Below are 8,226 nucleotides of genomic sequence, written 5' to 3' on the forward strand. Positions count from 1 at the left end.
CAAAAATACTCAAAAGCTCCAAAAACACCCCAACAAGGCATAGACTGGGGAAATGAGTAAACAGAAAAAAAGGAAGCTGACCATAAACAATTATTTGGGTTCCAAGGAAGACCAAAACACAAACTCTGAAGATGAGAAAATCCAAACTTCTGCATCTAAAGACTCCAAGAAATATAGAAGTTGGGCTCAGGCTATTTCAGAGCTCAATAAAGATTTTGGAAATCAAGTAAGGGAGGTAGAGGAAAAATTGGGAAGAGAAATGAGAGAAATGCAGGAAAAACATGAAAATGAAGTCAACAGCTTAGTCAAGGAGATCCTCCAAAAATGCTGAAGAAAATAGCATATTAAAAATCAGTTTAGATAAAAATGGAAAAAAAAGTTCAAAAGTTAATGAGGAGGAAAATACCTTAAATAGCAGAATTGGTCAAATGGAAAGGGAGATAAGAAAGCTCTCTGAAGAAAGCAAATCCTTCCAATATAGAATGGAAATCAAGGAAGCTAGTGATTTTGCAAGGAATCAAGACACAATAAAACAATATCAAAAGAATGAAAAGCTAGAAGAAAACATGAAATATATCTCATTGAAAAAGCAACAGATCTAGAAAACTGATCCAAGAAAAACAATTTAAGAATTATTGCGCTATCTGAAAGTCATGATCAGGAAAAGAGAAATTCTTTTTAAAGAATTTCTAGAGCTGAGCTAGAGCTGAGCAGAAAGTCTGGTCTTTAAGTACAGAAATTCTTTTTTTAAATTTTTTTAAAGAATTTCTACCAGAAAATTGCCCTGATATCCTAGACAAAGAGGGCAAAATAGAATTTGAGAGAGCGCACTGATCTCCTAATGAAAGAGATTCAAAATAAATAAACAAACTAACAAATAAATAAACAACCCCCAGTAATATTATAGCCAAATTCCAGAGCTCCTAAGTCAAAGAAAATATTACAAACAGCCAGAAACAAATTAGCATCATACACATTAAGGGTTCTTAGGGCTTAGAATATAATATTCCAGATGGCAACAGAGCTTGGAATGAAACCAAGAATCAACTACCCAGCAAAATTGAAATCCTCTTCTGGGAAAAGATGGACTTTCAATGAAATGGGAATTTCAAATGTCTCCGTTGAAATGGCTAGAGCTGAGCAGAAAGTCTGGTCTTTAAGTACAGGACTCAGGTGAAGCATAGAGAGGGTGGATGATTAAGGTAAATTAAGAGGGACTTAATGATGATGAACTACATGTATTCCTGCATGGAAAAATGATACTGATAATACTCATATGAAAGCAGTTAGGAGCTTTTATAGATGAGGCACAGGAGAGAGCTGAATTTGAAGGTATAATATATTTTTTTAAATGGAGTCAGTGGGTGAAAAGGAAATGCACTGGGAGAAAAGAAAGGAGAGGTAAAATAGAGCAAGATATTTCATGTAAAAGAGTCAAGAAATATATTTTGCAATGGTATGGAAGGGGGGGTGAAGGCAAATGAGGGACCTTCATTCTCATTGGAAATGGCTCAGAAAGGAAACAACATAAATTCTTAATAGAGCATAGGAAATCTAGAAGAAAAAGGAGAGAAAGGTGATGGGAGAAGGAGCAGGGGGAGGGGAGGGGGGATGTGGGTGATAGAGTAGAGGGTAGATCATAGGAGAGGATAGTCAGATATAACACATTTTCTTTTTTACTTTCTTCAAGGTGGTGGAATTGGGTGGCCTCCATGGGGCTGGGGTTGGGGGTGCTGGGTCTCTGGGGTGGGATGCTCTGTCCACTGTGCCATTTGACTGTCCCACAGAACACTGTTGAAGAGGGACAGAATGAAAGGAGAGAGAAAATATAATAATTGGTAGTGGGGAAAAATGGATGGAGGGAATTAGAAACAGCAACATCAACTGTGGAAAAAATATGGAAGTAATTTCTTTGATGGACTTATGATAAAGAATGTGATCTACCCGAGACAGAACTGATGGTATTAGAATACAGACTGAAACACATTTTTTCCCTCTTTCACTTTCTTTCTCCTGAGGGTTTTTTTTTTTTATTTTTGTGGGAGGAGGCAGGATTATGTTTACTCTTAAAACAAGATTATTTTTGTAATGTGTAAATAAATAAAAATGTTAATTAAAAAAACACCAAAGAAAGCAATGAAGGAGTGAATTGCTGCTTTTGAATTCATACTTGGGCCCTGCTCAGCATCACAAGGCATTAGGTTTTCTGACTTCAAGACAATTAGTGGGGGTAGCTAGCTGGTACAGTGAAAAGAGCATCAACTGTGGAATCTGGAGGACCTGAGTTCAAATCTTGTCTCAGATTGTTGATACTTACTAGCTTTGTGATTGTGTTCAAATCCCTTAACCCCATTACTCAAAAAAAAGAAAAGAAAAGAAAAGAAAAAAAAGAGAGAGAGAGAGAGATGAAAGAAGACAATAAGTAGACTTCTGCCAATTCACATTCCTTAGTCACATATACCAAAAAATTGACTTCCCCCTATACCAGTTCCCTAGGTTTTTAATAGGTCTGTTAGACTAAAAACTTGTGGGAAATAATTATATACTCCAAGGACTGGTCTTCAGATATTTGACCCTAGAATACACAGCAATTATTTGTATAAGAAACTAATCAAGGGATCACACTGTGATTAACACATATTTCTAATAAAGAATAAAAAATCTTCAGTCACCTCAGCCACTCATCAGTCACTGAAATGATGTTTATATCTTGGTTCAAAAGAGGAAAGCTCAGATAAGCAAGGACTGGCAAACAATCAAAAGATTTCTATCCAAGTTTTAAAAATCAACTTGTGACCTTAAAAACCAAAGACATTTTGAGAGTATTTTGAAAACAGAAAATGTGAGAACATAATTGTCACACTGTTCTTAAGCTAAATTAAACAAAGCAAGTCAAAAGATTAAATTATAGCAGAACCAAGATGATAGAATAAAGGCAAAAGTCCAGAAGAATTCTCCCAACAACCAAATAAATTTAAATTAACTCCTCAAATTCAATTTTGCAAAGGTAGAATCAACAAAAGATCAGAGTAAGACACTACTCGAGGCTGACACCTAAGGAAGTTAGGAAAAGCATGTGATACAGGGGTATAGACCTTAGAGATGATAATAATGAGCAATACAAGCAGCTTAAAGAGGTTTCAGTTCAAAGATATATGGTAAAGGCATCAGAAAACTAATCAGAAAGAAATTACAGGATACTCTTTTTATGGGACTGGGTACAACTATTGCTTATTGGCAACTCTTTGTCCATAAGCAGTTCTGAGGGTGTTATCTTTTTTTCTTCTTTAAGATGACATGACATTAGGGAGGTGATGCCATAACATACTAGTGAATTGGATTTAAATGAGGGAAGGCTGTACAAAGCCAACAGACATACTTTTTCCTCTGTAGCCAACGGGGTCGTCTGGCAACATATCAAATGGGACAAGGGGACATGGCCCTGGATACTGATATGGAACACTTCATGAATTTTTGTGTCATCCTTGCACAGGGGCTATGCTAGGTAAAAGACAAGGCAAAGAATGAAAAATCAGTCTGGGAGAGAAAGACCCTCGGGATTTCAGACCAAAATATAAGTAATTGCTATTGATACTCAGTCTGAACCAATTGGGGCCAAGCCATGACCAAGTGAATATTCTCAGGTATATTGTAATCAAATACCAGAGCCCTCAGGTCAAAGAGAACATATTGCAAGTAGCCAAATAAAAACAATTCAAATATTCTTGAGGCAAGGTCAAGCTCACATAAGCTTTAGCAGGTAAAGGAGTAGAGGGTTGAGAATATGATATTTCAGAAGGCCAAGGAGTTAGAATTACAACCAACAAAACTATGTAAAATCTTTCAATGGAAAAAATTGTTATTTGATGAAACAGAGGAATTCCTCATGAAAAGATGAGAATTTGGAAAAGTTGACATTCAAATGCAAGACTCAAGGGGAAGTATTAAAAATGTAAACAGGAAAGAGACATCAGAAGGAACTTAATAAGCTTAAATCATTTATATTCTGATATGAGATCATTTGGAGATCATTTTGAGACTGTTGTTCTGCATCCTCAAAGAGAACCAAAATGATGTCACTGTTGGAGTCAAGGTATTATGTGTCTAAGTATGGTTGATCAAAATGTACTAGTAAGGCTGCATAATAGGTTATGCAAAAATAGTTCACATAAACATTTGAAATGAAGAGTTCTCTAAATATTTGTGCAGCTCTATTTGTGGTAGCAAATAAGGGAAATTGAGTAGATGCTCATTTTTTTGATTCTACCCTCAATTTATAAGAATTAAATTAATAGAAAGGGATATATTACTGAAAATGTATATCAATTAGCTAATAGAAAGGGATATATTACTGAGAATATATATCAAAAAAGATAACTACAGAATCCTCCTTCCAACTCCTCTTATCTCCCCATCCTCCACCAAATTTCAAACCCCGTAGCTTTAGTTGTAGGGGAGTGGTTGCTACAAAACATCTTCACCTTACCAATTTTGCTTGCAAATATGGCATTGCCAATATACAAAGATACTGCCTTATTTTGTAAAAAAAAAAAAATAACCTTTTGATTGGTCAGCTCATTGATGATCTGGATTTCATAGTTCATCTCAAGCCTGCATTGCTGTTCTAGCTTTGACTTTCAGTCAAGAACCATATAGATTCTTCTCACTAAGTTTCTGTTCCTCTGGTCTTTTGAAGCTCACAATGTGGCAACCAAGTTCATTCCATCTCCAATACTCTTTCACTTAAGAAAAGTCTAAATAAACAAGGACATAAGTAAAAATAGAGGCTTCAATGCAAAGGTCTAGTGATGACCTAGGCAGTAAGATTTAAAAGGTCTGAGTTCCCTTTACCACAAGTCACTTAATCTCTGTCTGCCTCAGTTTCCTCATCTGTTAAAGGGGATAATAATGAGATCCACCTACCAGAGCTGGGAGGAAATATTGAGATATTTGTAGTTTAGAAACCTTAAAGCAAACACCCAAAGATTAAAAGCATTTCTTTTCCTCACTTGTTCACTGCCCAAGACAGAGAACAATGTAGTAGATTAGTAATTATAGCTGTGAAACCTGGATAGTCTACCAGTGCCATATCAAGAACTGAATCACTTCCATTTAAATTGGCTTAGGAAAATTCTGAAGATCACTGACAGGAGAAGACTCCAGACTCTGAGGTCCTTTCTCTAGTTAAGCAGCCTAGCATTCCAACATTACTACAGAGAGCGCAACAATGATGGGTTGGACATGCTGTTAGAATGCCTGATGTACCCTTGCTCAAAAATATTAAATTTCATGAAGAACTCACAAGGTGTTCATAATTGCTCACCAAGGGGTCAGAAGAAGCCATACCAAGACACCCTGAAGGTCTCATTGAAGAACTTTAGAATTGATTTTACAGCTTGGGAGACACTGGCACAGGACTGCCCAGCATGGCATGCCCTCGTCAGTGAGGAGGCTGTGCTATAAGAGGAAGGCAGAATTGAGTCACCTCAAAGGAAACAGGACATCCATTAATTTAGAGTACCCACCCCAGGTGATCCCACAGACTATTTGTGCCAAACCTGTGGTAGAGCATTCCAAGCTCATATTTTCTGGTCAACTTCAGTGGGATACGCCATAATTTATCTCAAACATAGTAATGTTACTTTGGTCTTCTTTGATAAGAAAGAACAAGAACCAACCAATCAACCAATGTTGCTTAATGTTTCACTGGTTCATCCACCAAGTCAAAGCTTCTTTGCAATGCAGTAATATGACTAGTAAGAGTTACAGAATTTCTGAGCATGCATAGAAGTAGAGATCAAGTCTCCTCCACTATTCATTAACCTCCACAAGGAAGATCACCAAAAATCTGCATCGGGGAATACATAGTATGATGTCTCTGCTTCTAAGTTAACTGCCTTGATTACATATTATTTCAATGACTTTGACATACAGAGAAGGGGGAAAAAACATGCCCATTTGAGAATTTGTAAAAATGTATAAGATTGTAACATCTACTCTAGAAGACCAACTCTGGACAATGTTATCCCCATCCAGAGGAAGAAAAACAAAACCAAACAACAACAACAAAAAAAAAAACACTTACAGAATCTGAATGAACACTAAGCTCGCTTTTTAAAAAATTCTCTTATGTTTTTCTTTCCTATCTCATAATTTTCTTTATTTTCCCTTAATCCTAATTTCTCATATAAAAATGACTAATCTGTAAACATATTAAACACAAATGCAAATGTACAATATTCATGTCTGTTCTCCACATGAAGGGAGAGAGAGGTGGTAAAGGAGGGTGGAAGGAAATCATGTAATTTTGAAATATGCATATGCATGTGCATGAGTGTTAAAAAACTTTCATAGCATGTAATTAGAAAAAGAAAAGAAAATATCAATTAAAAAAAGATTATAAAAACTACATCAAAACTAAGCAAATAATAAAGAAAAATAATAAAAAATAGTAATAGTACACAGCTCTTGAAGATTCATGAAGAACTTGACAGAGATTAATTCCTTGAATCCTCAAAACTACTTGGGAGGTTGGTGCTACTATTATTTCCATTTTGTAGAAGTGGAAACTGAGGTATACAGAGGTTTTCAAGTAGTTTGCCTAGCATCATATACCTACTAAGTGTCTGAGATTAGAATTGAATCTTGGCCTTCTTGAATTTTAGTGGTTTGTCCTTCATTTTTGAAGAAGACCATTTGTCAGGGAGGTGATGCCATGACAAGCACATGAATTGGATTTGAGTGAGGGGGGCTTGGCTAAGTCACCAGCCTCACTTTCTCCTCCAGAACCATCTGGGTCCAGTGGCCAGATATGAATCAGGACAACTGGAGGTAGCCCTGGATGTGAGGCAGTCAGGGTTAAGTGACTTGTCCAAAATCGTACAACTAGTAAGAGTCATGTCTGCAGTTGAATTTGAACTCAGATCCTCCTGACTCCAAGACTGGTGCTCTATCTATTGCACCACCTAGTGATTACTATATGGTAGATACTATGCTAAAGATGTAAGATTCAATCCACTTTTGATTTATTATCATTTGCATGACTCATATAATTTAAACAAAATTGAATTTCTTCATGTATATGAATGTCTATATTTGGAATTTCTAAAGAAGAAATACAACTGCACAATCAGAGAAGTGGAAATCAAATTGTGTGGCATTCTAGACCATGAATGATGAAAAAAAGGAAAAGTAGAAATATTTTATTTCCTTCAGAAGCTACTCAATCCAGGGGTTTTCTTAGGAGGCATCTAATGTCTTTGCCCTTCTGATCACCTTTGCTCTGCAGAGAGAAGTTACTGACTGGTGTAAAATAGAGCACAGTCCTTTCTTGAGAATTCCCAGAGAAAGACTTGAATCAGTGTCCTCTGACCTAAACTAAACAGTCAAGAGCTCTTCAGGGTCAGAACAATAGTAAGGAGTTTGCCACTGAAGAGATGCCAAAGGAATGTTAACAACCTTTTGGGAGTGAAGTGAGGGGTGATTTATTTAGTGTCATTGAAGAGAATCAAAGAAAAAGAGATACCCTTGAGCTGGCGACAAGCCATTATTAACCCACTGCTAAGAGAAAAAGGAAAAAAAAAAGACGGGGGGGCGGGCAAATGCACATTATGAAGCTTAAACTGGTGTCCATTTTTTATTTTTTTGCTTTTGTTTTTTATGTAATATATAATATATATATACATATATATATTATATATATATATAAACACACACACACACACACACACACACACACACACACACACACACTGGGAGAATTTTTTTTTCCAAAAATCATTTAGTCCACAAAGATTTGTCAAATGCAATGAAAAAGGTAATATGTCCCCATTGTGCATTCTGTACAATCCTTTGATATCCCCATAAGATCTACTTCAGATAACATCTTTTTAATGAAAGTTATAGCCTTTTCAAAATGGTTTAATGGCATATTGGCTTGATCTCCCTGTATCAAAAGCAAGCTTTAGATCATGTTTATCTTTCTTAAATCCCTAAGGGCATGCTCTGGGGGGCTTCAATTTTCTCCCTTGTATTAAACTTTTATTTCACAACTCAAAGGTCTGTCATATAAATGGCTGACTCCCTATTCCTCCCTTAGAAAAGTACTATGTAGGATACTCTGGATATTGTCTAAAAAACGATTGCTTTTATTGTCTCTTAAACCTGATGCCATAGAATGTTTGTGATCTCAAATGCTATCTGCATGGAATGCCCATAGATATACCA

The sequence above is a fragment of the Macrotis lagotis genome, chromosome 7 (assembly GCF_037893015.1).
Source record: "Macrotis lagotis isolate mMagLag1 chromosome 7, bilby.v1.9.chrom.fasta, whole genome shotgun sequence".
In the NCBI taxonomy this organism is placed as follows: domain Eukaryota; kingdom Metazoa; phylum Chordata; class Mammalia; order Peramelemorphia; family Peramelidae; genus Macrotis; species Macrotis lagotis.